The following is a 15038-nucleotide window of genomic DNA, read 5'->3' as shown; positions in this document are numbered from 1 at the left end:
GATAGATAGATAGATAGATAGATAGATAGATAGATAGATAGATAGATAGATAGATATTCCTCCCACAATCAATAACCTCACTGATGTGAGGCACATCTCTTCACACACATACCACCCTGGGCCTCATCTAATGTGTTAACACTTTGGATGATGAGAAGAGCAGAAGTGGCTACTAAGTATCTTATTCAAATTAGCTCAGATCCCAGTGTAAGCATGGAAGTATCCATGCAAGTCACGGGTTGCTGCCCAAGCCTGCGTTTTAATAGGAGCATTTGATGAGATGTTGGCACTCTTGATCATTTTCTGTCTTTGAAGTTACTGAATTCAATGATCCATCCTTTGTGTTTATTTATCTGGACGGTGAACATCATAAACAATTTAGGATGTTTAGAATTGAATGTTGAGTTTAGATGGTAGAAGAATGCAAAGTTAGGTAAAATTGATGAGCACAATGCTCATGTATCTATTATCTTTTTGTTAATAGAAGTTCTCTTTCCCAGACAGAATGAAGTGGTGAAGGAAAGTGGGGGATGATCTGAGCTCAAATTTATGAATGCTAAGATAGAATAATAAGCATGCCTTTATTATGTGTAGACATCCAAAGACAAGATAGTTCATAAAATACAGTGAGACTACTGACTCAAATAACTGATAGTTCACAGGAAGAGATGCTGGATTCAGAGCCTCAGATAATGTCATTAGAAGCCTGCATCTCTATTTCTCTGGCTTCTGTGATGCCTCAGTTTCCAAGCTGACTTCCCATATGGTGGCAAAGATGATCATTATAAACTCTTACATCCTAAACCCCTGCCCTCCTCTTGATGTCCTCTCCCCCTCCCATGCCCCCCCCCCAAAAAAAAGAACTTCTTTCCAGGCATTTCTAGTAAAAATCTTAAGACTGATTCTGATTTTGCCTAGCATAGGTCATGTGTATGATATATTAACCAGTCACAGTTATTAGGGAACAGAATGACCTTGGTAGTAATATATCCAACTCTGGAACTAGAGAGCAAGGTTTGAAACCAATGGACTCAGAATAGGAGAGAAGTAATTCTCCAAAGTAAAACCAGCATTCTTTCAACAAAATAATAAAGGAAGGATTCTGGTCAATCAAAACCAACTGTTTTCTTATAATTAAAATGCAAACATTGTAAGAGAATTCCTTAATACAGAACTAAAACAAGCGTCATGATTAGATATTTAACTGAGGTAGCAGACCATGTTCGAGAGAACATCATTTCATGTGTCTCTCAGGGAATGGGCGGATGGGGGCACTTGTTTTGAGGCAGGGCCCACCCTGTCTTTGTGTGAAAGCTGGAGAGGGCCAGGTGGTTGGTGCAGATGAACACAAAGAATAATCCTGAAGGAGAAAACCCCAGGGCTTTGCCAGCAAACCCCCGCAATGTCGCCGTGCTCTAGGACAGGTGGCGCCCACGGAGAGCCGGGTGTCAGGTATGTGGACACGGCCAGAATCGCACTCACATTCTGCAGCTCAGACTCCATGAGACAATATGAAATACTACTCTGAAATCCTCCCTTTCTTAAAGTGACCGCACTTACCTTGCTATCCACAGAAAGAGCTCCTGGGAGTAATTATGGGCACAGGTGGCATTTATGTTAATACATAATAGGAAGCCTTTCACGAAGTTTCAAGACAAACCTGTAGATTTCCCTGGAAAACTGGAGGGCGGCCCATTAACTATGCAAATGTGATCTACTAGGCCCAATTTTTGAAAGTGAAAAGAGGGATTTTTTCCGTGAACCTGAAGGAAGAGAGAGAACATTTACCAAGGTTTCTTTGTCCTGAGCTCAATACATACCAAGGAAAGCAAGCTGGACTGGAAAGTAAGGCAAAGGAAAATAAACACATGTTCTTCCAGTGGTCTTTAAGCATTTTATGAACTTGAATATCTATAGTATCTAGCTTAGTTCCAGGCACAGACAGATCGGAATGTGATTCACCGAGTGAGCTTGCCGTGCCAGATACAAAGCTTACAGGTCTGCGAACACCAAAGAGAACACAGTGAGCAGTAAGAGGAGATGCAAGACCATGGGATATTAAGTCCACTGGCAAGCCATTTGGATCTATTTCCCTCCAGAATTTCTACACAACCCCCAAGGGATAATGACTTCTATGAACCACAGTCAAACCTGTTTGGCAAAGAAGAATTTTAAAAATTAGAAAAAAGGATTAGAGATGATAATCACGGATGGAAGGACAAATCCAAAATGATGTGAACAAAAAGGAACTGGGACATAAACTTCATGAGAGCAGAATTTTCATTTCCTTTTTTTTTTCCCCCTAACTACTGTGTCCCTACTGCTAAGAGCTGTGTTTACACACTGTAAGTACTGAATAGATTTATCAAAAGACTGAACAAATTTTAAAAGATGGAAAATAATTTGTATCAGAGAAATTATCACATGGCCTTCCATGGTGTGCCCTTCTCTGTGCAAACTATTATATACAGATTAGCCTGTGTAATCACTATGAAAGCCTCCAAGAAAGGTGATATCGTCTTCATTTTATGGAGAGAAACTACAGTCAGACATGTTGAGTAAGTTGTCCAAAGCCAAGCTGACTTCAAAGTCCAGACTCTTTCCTTGACAGCTGACATCATCCCCCAGAAGTTACTGGTCCTGAGAAAATATCACTGAGGAAACGGCACAATTTCACAGAAGACAGGAGAAGGCCATGTTCGCATTGCTGCCATGCTCCACATGGAAAGGAGATTGCAAACTCCACTCCTAGGATTTATGACTTCATGCTAAGCACTTCAAGCTCCAGTGTCTAAATAGTGATACAAGAGTCATTACCTCTTCTCTGGCATGGTATGTGCAGTGTTTTGTGTGAAATACAGTCTGTACACCTGTACATCTCCTAGTTGAAGGAAAACAGTCATGTTATAAACCTGGGAATAAGAGAAAATTATATCAACAATAAAAATATAGGGAATAAAATGAGTAATATGTTACAGTTTCCATTGCTAGAAAAAAGGATGCAAAAACGAACAGGTGAAAAATAGAGATGAGGTAGAGCAAAAACAAATGTGTGGTGGGGATACTGACTGATCTATCTACCTACATCTACTTCCCTACCTAACCTATTATCTGTCTCTCTGTTGGTCTGTCTGCCCATTGAACTATCTCAATGTAATGAAATGAGGTAAAATCACCAAAGTAAATTTCATTTCAGAGCACTGCATTCTATGAAATATTCTACACTTTTACACTTCTATGAAATATTCTATACTTTTACACTTATTTAGAATACACTGTGTGGAATTCTCCTCTGATTTGACTCTGCTTTAAATTATTCCAAGTGTTGCTACTTTTTAAAAGTTATTACCAGTTAATTTATAAAGCAGTAGTGTTAGCATCTTGTCAAGGATAAAAGCTAAGCTAAGTATAAATTTCTATCACACAGGCCAATGTGATTAATGCAAACTGTGGCATTACTAATCAAGAAAAAAAAGATGCCCCTCTGTATGAATGAATCAAACAGCGATAAAAAAAAAAAAAACTTTTCATGCATTATAAATAAGCTATTAGAATTTAAAGAAAGTACTTTGTTTTGTTTTTTAGGAAAAAAACATCCATGTTAATCTTTTATTAAGAAAAAAAAAGAACAACACAAAGTTGGATTTACTCACATGGAGTAAAGTAACATGAATCAAAACATTTGTTGTGTTTAATTTAGAAGACAAACAAACTGGCAAGAAGTGATAGGGGACTCTGGTCTCTTAGTATTTTTATATGAAGTTATTCCAGGTGATGGTATAATTACTCTTTCATCTATTCAAAGGTGTCACCCAGCAGCCGTCCCTTTCTCTCAGCATCATCACCTGCCTCCCTCCATCCCTGTCATACTCATTAGCGTACATCCCATGTATTATGCCTTTATTCCCATGGAAACCCATAGGAGGCATTCACAGAGAACACCGCACTCACCTGTAACTGTTCCACCAGCTCTCTGTGCTTTTATATCTGTCCTCCATCAACACGTGAACCCATTCTAATCGGTCTCCCATCTCTACCACATTCCTGAACCTCCAGTGCTGATGACCAGATTACTCAAGACAATGGCCAGTTCTCCAAACTCATCTTACTGGAACTATTAGCAATGTTTGATACAGCTGATTACTCTCTCCTCATTGAAGAAAAAAAATATTTTCATTGTACTTCCAGGTTCAACACCCTCCAGGAACTTCCTTCTGCCTAACTTCTTAGTCTCCTTTACTGATAGGTCCTCTTTTTTTTTTTTAAAGATTTTATTTATTTATTTGACAGAAAGAGACACAGCAAGAGAGGGAACACAAGCAGGGGGAGTGGGAGAGGGAGAAGCAGGCTTCCCGCAGAGCAGGGAGCCTGATGTGGGACTCGATCCCAGGACCCTGGGATCATGACCTGAGCCGAAGGCAGTCAATTAACCGACTGAGCCACCCAGGCGCCCCTACTGATAGGTCCTCTTGTCTCTGATCTCTAGATAGTGAGGTACAAAGGGTTTGTGCTGAGCATTACTCTTTCTTCAATGCATACTCCCTCTCTTTATAATATCAAGTAGTCCCCTGATTTGAAATCCCATTTATAATTTAAAATTTGCCAAGGTTATATTTCCAATCTAAACCTCTCCTCTGAACTCCCCACTCATACTCATCTCATACTCTACACGTCATTTCCATTTGGATGTCCAATAGAGATCTCATTTAATGTCCAAAACTGAATTCCTCCTCATCTCCTTCAGACTAGATCCTTCTGTGTTCACCACTTTACTCAAAGGCAATACCCTTCACCTTGCTAAGGCTAAAATCTTGGGGTCATCCTTGACTCTTATTCTCACACACTGCATTATATCCATGAAGATGCACTGTTGGCTCTCTCTTAGATTTCAGTGAACCTCTCTGTAATTATTATATATCTCATCATGTTTAGCACCACCTCCCTGGTCCAAGCCATACATGACCCCCTCTTTGTACTAGCTTCTTTATAGGTATTTTCTACCGTTGCCATTCAGAGTTCATTCACAACGCAGTGTATATAGGAATTCTATAAAAATAAGCCAGGTCACATAACTATATCTTATTCAGATCAAGAAACTCTAACATGATTTCATCCCCACAAACTCGATGACTTAATAGTATGCTTCTCTCCCCTTCATTCACTTTGATCCAACCACACTATTTTTGATGTTCTCCTCAATATGCCATGCACACTTCTGTCTCAGGATATCTGCATTTGCTCTTCCCTTTTCCTAGAAAGTTCTTACTCCAGCCACCCACCTGGCTTAATCCCTTACCTTCTTCAACTCTCTATTCAATTGTCACCCCACTAGTAAAGTCTCATCTGGCCTTCCATTTACCACACTTTGTCTCATTTATCTGCTCTGCTTTTTCCTTGGAACACCTGTTACCACATGATCTACTATGTATTTCATTTGTTAATTTGTCTTTCACTTCACATCAGACCCAGAGTTAAACATAAACTTTGTGTAGGCTCTTTTTGCATATTTTTTCACTGTTACATATTCAGACTTAAAATAATACCTGTCACACAAGAATGAATACAGATTGGGGCGCCTGGGTGGCTCAGTCGGTTAAGCGTCTGCCTTCGGCTCAGGTCGTGATCCCAGGGTCCTGGGATCAAGCCCCGCATCGGTCTCCCTGCTCGTCGGGGAGCCTGCTTCTCCCTCTCCTACTCCCTCCTGCTTGTGTTCCCTCTCTCGCTGTGTCTCTCTCTGTCAAATAAATAAAATCTTTAAAAAAAAAAAGGAATGAATACAGATGTTTTATATGAAGAAATGAGTACTTCTTCAGAGAATGTATACAAAACCAGAGATATTTGGCATTGTGCTAATTTTTAAATGGGATAATAAATCTAAATCAGAACTATTTATCAAATTGCTTTGTAGTTTGTGTTGAAGTAAGATATTGGAATTCACTTTTCTATTATTTAGTAGACAAAATATTCAGGAAGGCCCACAGCCACATGGGCTAATTAGAAGGCAGAATAGAATAGTTCTTAAAAGCATGGACTTTGTCTTAAATACTTAGGCAGTTAAATTCACTGGGCTTCAGAATTCTAATTGGTAAAATAGAGAAAATAATGGTATTCCCTTCATGGTCTTATTGAGATTCTTAAATGTAAAGCACAAAACACAGAGTTTAATGTATGGTAAGTTTAAATAATTAATCAGCTACTTAATACTACCATTGATGATAAAGAAATTTTTACATGAAAAGGCCATCAAATGAAGTGGGAAGAAATGGGAAAGAGAGCCTTAGCTCTTAACTCCTATTTTTTTCTCCAGGAATGTCCAGAAATTAATGAAGAGCTGTGAAAAAATCAAGAGTCATTTATGAAAGTTCTTCCATTAAAATAGAATTCTACTTGTATAAGAATTGCACTTCTATTGATATAAACAATGTGATGATTACCTTAATTAATAAAACAATTCATGAGTTCCCTAAATAATTTCCATTTAGATAGATTACATTTAAAATATTAAATATGACTAAAAATCATCAAATGTCTACAATAGTTATAATCCAATATTTCTTAGCCTGGGAGCAAATGAGCTGACCAAAGATTATTGAGTATATAATTTATAGTTAAGAATTTTGACTTTAAATTTCGAACAATTTATTTAATTTTGCTCAATAACGTAAGTGTCCTCTTTTCCATCTCATATTGTATAAATGAAACATCCCCTAGTGCATATTTGTTTGGAACTGTTTGAATGGGATATTTTAAAGTGTAATGATCGCTTACTGATGTAAATGGAGAGAGGCAGACGTTGCTTGTAACGAATTTCCACTGTCGCTGTAACAAATTACCAAAAACCTAGTGTCTTAAAACAATGTATCATTTGCCATATCCCAGTTTTGGAGGCCAGATGTTTGGGTTGGATTTGCGGACTTGTCCGCTTCTGGGTTTCCCAAGGCTGAAGCTCAGGGACTGGCCAGCAGGGCTCTTAAGAGGAAGCATTGGAAGAATCTACTTTCAAGCTTATTTTGGGCAGAACTCAACCTCTTCTTGTACGACTGGAGGACTGGGTGTCAGTTTCCTTGCTAGCTGTCCCTGGGCACTGCCCTTAGCTTCTCCAGGACCTTCCCCATCTCCACCTGCATTTGTCCTCCTCCAGCCCAGAACAAAGACGTTGAATCCTCCGGACACTGGGACACTCACAATTTCCCTGGCTTCTCCTTCTGCCACAATGCTCCCGTTTCCACCCAGAGAAACCTCTGTTCTTTTAAGGGCTCATGCGATTCAATTGACTAAACCAAGATGATACAAGATAAGTTGCCTATCTTCAGGGCTGTAACCAGATTTATATGTGCAAAACTCCTTTTGCCACGTAAGGTGATATATTCAAAATCCTGGGGTTTAAGGTGTGGCTATATGTGGGGGGACCTGACACTTTCTATCACAGTGCTGCTTCTGATCTTGGGAATCCCAAATCACTTCCAATAGTGATATGCTTCACAATTTCAAAAATATTAAAACAAAATCGGGGCACCTGGGTGGCTCAGTCGTTAAGCGTCTGCCTTCGGCTCAGGTCATAATCCCAGGGTCCTGGGATCGAGCCCCACATCGGGCTCCCTGTTCCACGGGAAGCCTGCTTCTCCCTCTCCCATTCCCCCTGCTTGTATTCCCTCTCTCACTGTGTCTCTCTCTGTCAAATAAATAAATAAAATCTTAAAAAAAACAAAAACAAAAACAAAATCAAGAATGAACACTGACTGACCAACACTATCACTAACTGTTCTTCATCTCTTCTGTGTTCTTTGTTAATCAATTAAGAATATGTCACGATAACTGTCCTCATGATCTGGCTACTGAATTTAAGCACAAACACATTTGTGTTGGTAATTCTGTTAAATTAAGAGCAAATCAGAGCATGAAAGTTTAATTTAAACATATTTATTTTTGTATTGTTCACTGCATAGAATGAAAATCACAGTGAAAGAAACTTGATAATTTTTTTTTTTAAAGATTTTATTTATTTTATTTGAGAGAGAGAGAGAATGAGAGACAGAGAGCATGAGAGGGAGGAGGGTCAGAGGGAGAAGCAGACTCCCCGCCGAGCAGGGAGCCTGATGCGGGACTCGATCCCGGGACTCCAGGATCATGACCTGAGCTGAAGGCAGTCGCTTAACCAACTGAGCCACCCAGGCGCCCGAAACTTGATAATTTTTGCCCGTAGACTATTATTTTCTCAATAATTAAGTATAATTCTTCATTGCTTCCAAAGGAGCATGTAAGCAAATCATAAACATGTAAGTTTGATAGAAGTGAAATATACTAAATGTATGGGTAAATTATATGATAAATTAATCTTTATTGTGCAGAATCATTATTTTATGAACAAAATATAAATTAGCAGTACGATTCTGGAATTAATTTTCCTCAAAGATGAAATCATATAATCTACCTATGTATTAAACTACTATAGTTTTATTTTTTTTTTCAAGATTTTATTTATTTGACACAGAGAGAGAGACAGCAAGAGAGGGAACAAAGCAGGGGGGGGGGCGGGAGAGGGAGAAGCAGGCTCCTGCCTGAGCAGGGGCTCTATCCCAGGACCCTGGGATCATGACCTGAGCCGAAGGCAGATGCTTAATGACTGAGCCACCCAGGTGCCCCTAGTTTTACTTTTCAGTATTTACTAAACATATATTGCAATTTGCTGTAATTTATGTAAACAAGCAATGATTAGAAAAATATTGCCAATGGAGTGATAGCTGATCAAACCCTTTGGAAAGGATGTACATTCTAAAACAGCCTAAAAAAAGTCATTCAGCTTCCAATGTGAGATATCACCCTGTCTATAAAAAATAATTTAAAATATTTTATTTAAAAAATATATCTTTAAGATTCTCTTATTGTTATTTCTTTATGTTAAAGTTGTCACAGTTTCTGTATCTGGCCAAGTATCAAGTGTAAATTAGAAAAGAATCCTACTGTGAAGGCATTGGTTCAGGTCTTGACCCCACTTAGAGATTCCTGGATTAACCGAGGCACATCCAGAATAGAGAGGGTACGTTTGGCTTTTATTTTAGAACTACTTTAGGGCTTTATTTCAGGATTATACTTGGACTCTATTTTCTCATGCTATCAAAAAATATAAAGTCTTATTTAATAAAACGGAGACTAATTTGGTTAGAATCACCTTGTAAGTGCCACACTTTACTTTTTAGTGGTTTTGTCTTGTTCTGTTGCAGTTGAAGGCGGAGATAATATATTGTTATTCAAGTTAAATTGGAATTCATGAGAAGAAAACATCATGCATGCATATGGGAAATTCAAAACATTAAATATCACCTTTCCTCTGGTAGAACTTATAAGTACTTTGTGTCAGGTCACACTGGAAATATTCTAGCATTACTTTTGCTATTTTTAATAAATTGAACATTGCATACAACTTACTACTAGACCCCATTAACTATGCCTCAAAAATATAATTTCAGGTCCAAGTAAAAAATACAATATAAAGGAAAATGGAAAACACCAATTTGCCTATGTTATATAATAGCAATGTATGGGATTTTGAATTCAAAGAATCCTAATTTTAATAGCATCTCTATGGCTGTCTAGTGGAACTCAAATCTCAGAAATCATTTTATACAAGAGCCTGAGTCTCACAATGATCAAAATGAAAGAAGCATTTTATGTGTCTAGGAGGGTATGTGTATGTTTATAGAATTTTGATAATGTTTAAAAACGTGGCAAATGTGTTTTTGAAACAAACAAGAGTGGATTTGATTTATTAATGTGATGTATAAAATATATTTCCTTAACAGAAGAAATGGGATGACTCTCTGCTCCAGCATGAAGAAATGTGAGTCTTGGGAACTACGGGAAAATAAGGTCAACAAGAATAGACATGGCAGTCTAGGACTGAAAGTTTGATTAAACATGTGTCAATTCTTAATAATGGCTATGAAAAGCCAGCAGCACTCCATTACAATTTCTGTGAACCAAGATGGGTTTTTGTACCACTGGAAGCAAACTACCAAACTATTCATCATCTCTCAAACCTCTATAGGGAAGAGACAGACTGTTCTTAGCTATCAGACAGTAAGCAAGTTCACAAATATACAGAAAGTTAGGTTTTCGACATCAACTCTCATTCTTGACCTTTAAATCAATCCGATACACCCACATGGATAAGTTTCCAAAACTCAAAAGAAAATGTGCAGAACAAAGAGGGCAATCCTTATTTCTTTTTTACATGGTCCCATGGAATTAAGTTCCCCAAACAATTCTTATCCTTGACTCCAACTCCAGTTTATAACATTCTTATTTTTTTTAAAGATTTTATTTATTTATTTGAGAGAGAGAGAATGAGAGACAGAAAGCACAAGAGGGAAGAGGGTCAGAGGGAGAAGCAGACCCCCCGCTGAGCAGGGAGCCCGATGTGGGACTTGATCCAGGGACTCCAGGATCATGACCTGAGCCTAAGGCAGTCGCTTAACCAACTGAGCCACCCAGGCACCCCTATAACATTCTTATTTTAAACTTGTTTTTTTATTTGGGTCCTCTGGATTTGATGTTGGATCTAGACAAGATGTGTGTTTTGATCTCAACCCTGACACTTAACAGCTATGCAATGTAAGGCAAGTTGCCTGCTTTCTCTGGGCATCTGTTTTCTCATTTATAAAGTAATCAAAATAGCTTCAACAACAATAATGCGGGTTAGTATTTATCGAGCTAATGGCCATTAATGTATTTTAATCCATAAATCTCCCCCATCTTAGAATTCAGAAAGCTGAGAAGATTCAAAGCCAGTTATAAAGGGCAAAATAAAATTCAAATGTTCAAATCCATTTGTTTGGGGGTAATGCATCCTACTCATCAGGGTTGTTGGGAATTGAAATAATGAGCTTGCTTTAAAAATCACATGGCCTTAAAAAATCTCAATAAAAATAAGTACCTAATAGTTCTCAATTCACATTAACTCCTGTCATTAAGTTATGGCAATGGCTATTATTCATCAGATGATGGCAGCACTATTTTAGCTCTGTGATTGGAGTTCATACTGTGCATCTGGCTTGTCTGGGGGCCCCTGATCAATTTTTACACCTGGTGTTTATTTCCTCAGTCCAGCCACCTCTTCCGGGGCCTATGGTAGTTCTGCACTAGCCATGCACGAGGGTGCTCGGATGGATATTTCTATGAAGCAGGGAACCCTTTCTCACTTAATAGGAAAATGGAAAATTTTTTTGACCTTTATGAGAATAATCTCAACACTACATCATAGGTTAAAAAAAAAGTACATAGAAATCAGCTACCCACACATATTACTGAGATTTCTAACATCTTAAACTTCAAACTGAAGTTAATCTCATAATCACACAGGGAAATAATCCATAATGCCCTGTCTCAAAGTAATTAGGATGACATCACCTTGCTATTTTTAAAGGAGATTTCACAAAGTACATAAGCCTATATGTGGTCTGCAGGGGTGCACCAGAAAGTACAAAAAAAAGATACCCCATTTTATCTCTAAAACAATAGAATTCTGCTTCAATTGGAATGCACGACATTACTTTATCATTATTTAAAATGTCATGTACATATCTCTGTTAAATATGTATGCAAACCGACCTTTATATAATGTTGATTCTTTGTGTTGTTTTGGTTAAAAATATAAAAAGTTTGTTAAGGTTTAAAAGCATATGTCTGGGGGCGCCTGGGTGGCTCAGTTGGTTAAGCGACTGCTTTCGGCTCAGGTCATGATCCTGGAGTCCCTGGATCGAGTCCCACATCAGGCTCCCTGCTTGGCAGGGAGCCTGCTTCTCCCTCTGACCCTCCCCCCTCTCATGTGCTCTCTCTCTCTCATTCTGTCTCAAATAAATAAATAAAATCTTAAAAAAAAAAAAGCATATGTCTGTAATAAATTATCATGCTTTATTATCTGAAACAGTCAACTTTATGAACTAGGAGCCCTACTCAGCTGTTATCTGATCTGTGATACAAGACAAAATTATAAATTCCTTTACATCCCCTTGATCTCCCGACTTTACCCTGTATGTTATCATTTTTATACATGGTTGTAATTAAAGTTAAAAATTATGACACAGCATGATATCCCCTTGTAAGTTTTTTACTTTAATGAGAACTACAAAGAATAGATCCTCTCGTGTGTTTGTGAGTTTGAAGGATTAATGAAGAGTGCCTTTACTAAGCAGTCTTGGGGAAAAGGTTTTAAAATAGCAAATCAATTGAACCAAGTAAACTAGGTTAAAAAAATTCAGAAAACTGTTATATAAGCAGTTAGTGTGCTCTTCAGCCAATTGCCTTTTATGTCTGACCTGTGATTTTTAACTGTGGCTGACTGAAACATGGCATGGAATTGCATAAAGTCTCATTCATCCATCCATTCATGTACTGAACAATTACCAAGTATCTTAAACAAGTGTATGTTCCAGTTAGAAGAAAAAGAATAGCAATAAATCTTTTACTTTTATTTAAATTATTATCAAACATTTATAATATTTTATCTTCTTAATATATACCCTGTAACCAGCTTAACAAAGTTTTATCTGGGATTTTGGATATCTTTCTATTTTAGCACTTATCACACTATAAGAAAGTTATTTATTTTAGGTCTCTCTATACTTATGAGCTCTTCAAGAGCAGGAAACATACTGAATGTTTTATTAATATTTTAGGGACCAATGATATGTTTTATATGGATACAAATCAGTTAATTTTAAGGCTACAAATATATTTAAAAATCTATCCATTACTTTTTGTTCATAATATAAACTTCCTATTCAACATGCAATCATATTTACTAAGTTTTGCAACTATAAATGCTACGTTTTAACACTGTAAAGGATTGTTACTTAAACATGACACATGGTAATGGCTTTGTGTTCTCTAATCTGCAGATATTGTTTGACCATTTTGAAAACGGTAATTAAATGTAATTAATTGGCTCAAAGTTCATTAAAATGCTAAGACATTTTAAAATATTGAATGAAAATGTAGAAAGTTGAAAATAATTGTTACAGATATTGAAAAGGACTGCAGAAAACCTTAACTCTACTAATGAAACAGAAAATATTAGATGATAATTCAAAGTATAGAACAAATGCACATATATTTATTTACATCAGTCCATATTGACAAAAAGCCAAATGATTGAATAAATTAATAAATGGTGAGAAGAGACAAATTTCCCACTAAGAAGAGTTCCAGATAATTATGCAGATACACCATGCGTAACTTCTCAATTTTTTTAAAATTTTTTTCATTTATTTATTTATCTATTTAGAGCATGAGCAGGGGAGGGGCAGAGGCAGAGGGAAAGAGAGAATCTCATGCAGACTCTGCGCCGAGTGCAAAGTTGGATGTGGAGCTGGATCTCACCACAAAATCATGACGTGAGCCAAAATCGAGTCTGCCGCTCAACTGACTGACCCCCCCAAGGTGCCCCTCAACTCCTCACTACTTTTTTTTTTTTTTAAAGATTTTATTTATTTATTTGACAGAGAGAGACACAGCAAGAGAGGGAACACAAGCAGGGGGAATGCGAGAGGGAGAAGCAGGCTTCCCGCGGAGCAGGGAGCCCGATGTGGGGCTCCATCCCAGGACCCCGGGATCATGACCTGAGCCGAAGGCAGACGTTTAACAACTGAGCCACCCAGGCGCCCCTCAACTCCTCACTTCTTAACTGTACACTGCATGCAGCGACTTCCTCCCAAAGACTACAGTCTGGACAGGAGTGACTCCACAGTGGAAAAATCTGACAAGACTGCTTCTGCCAGTGACCCAGGTCAGTATCCACAGTTGTAAATCGTGTTGGTAGTACATAGCTGTGACACCCTGTGACTCTAAGTCTCTGTGTGGTTATGTGCCAATATCAGGTGTTTGTGACACTGCACGTGAAAAGGGTAGAATGTGCCGTCTAGAGAACTTGGCAGACAGCTGTTCTCTGCTTGCCCTGACACAAGCTGCTGGTCTACTCCCAGATACATCATTTAACTTCTCTGATTTCCAGTTTGCTGTGAAATGAATGAACAGAACTATAAGAGTTCTCAAGTCCCCACCTACCTTTGTTATTCTATTAATTTATCTCTAAATGATGTAACCCTAATTAAGATTATAATCTACACAAGAAACAACACTGAAACTAAAGAACACAAAACAAACTGAGGAAGGGAGCTAAAGGCTGAGATCATGTACTGTGTGTTTATATTTTGAGGACCCTGGAAAAACTGAGCAGCTTTAGGAAAGAATTAAGTGGGGACCAAAGGACCACTTCCAACACTGAAGAATATGGATGTAGTGAAGGACACCCTCCACCCAAAGTAATCCGAATCTGAATTGTATGTTAGCTTCTCATTTTACTTCAGTTTCCAGTTTTGACAGAGAGAAAGCGTTCCTTCAAATCCCTCAATGCTTTGCCATCACCTTAAACACCAAATCCAAGTTACTTGCATGGCATATCCAACCTTCCCTGACCTCGCCCTTGTCCCCAGTCCAGACCCAGGTCATCCCACTCAGAAACAGTTAGTGCAATTCTGAGCTGCTCTAAGTTTCCCCTACTTTTAAATACCTGAGTAATTTTGAAAATCTCTTTTCTTCCTCTAGAATTTAGTTCTGTCAAGAACACTGAACACCCTCATTTAGCTTCTCACAGAATGCATCTATCACTGTCCTCTACATTACAAACACTGGCTAACTTTCCCCTCCACATTCAATGAAAGGGACGATGTCCTATTAATCTTTACATCTAAATTAATGGCTAGCAGATGATGGTAATGGAGATGATAGTGATGATGAGGATGGTAATGATGATGGTGGTGGTGATGGTGGTGGTGGTGATGATGGTGGTGATGGTGGTGATGGTGGTGATGGTGATGATGATGGAGATGGTGATGATGATAATGATGGTGGTGATGGTGATGGTGGTGGTGGTGGTGATGATGGTGATGGTGGTGATGGTGGTGATGGTGATGATGATGGAGATGGTGATGATGATGATAATGGTGGTGATGGTGGTGATGGTGGTGGTGGTGGTGGTGATG

Source organism: Neomonachus schauinslandi, chromosome 6 (assembly GCF_002201575.2).
Source record: "Neomonachus schauinslandi chromosome 6, ASM220157v2, whole genome shotgun sequence".
NCBI classification, from domain to species: Eukaryota; Metazoa; Chordata; class Mammalia; order Carnivora; family Phocidae; genus Neomonachus; species Neomonachus schauinslandi.
This window is presented reverse-complemented; position numbering follows the sequence as displayed.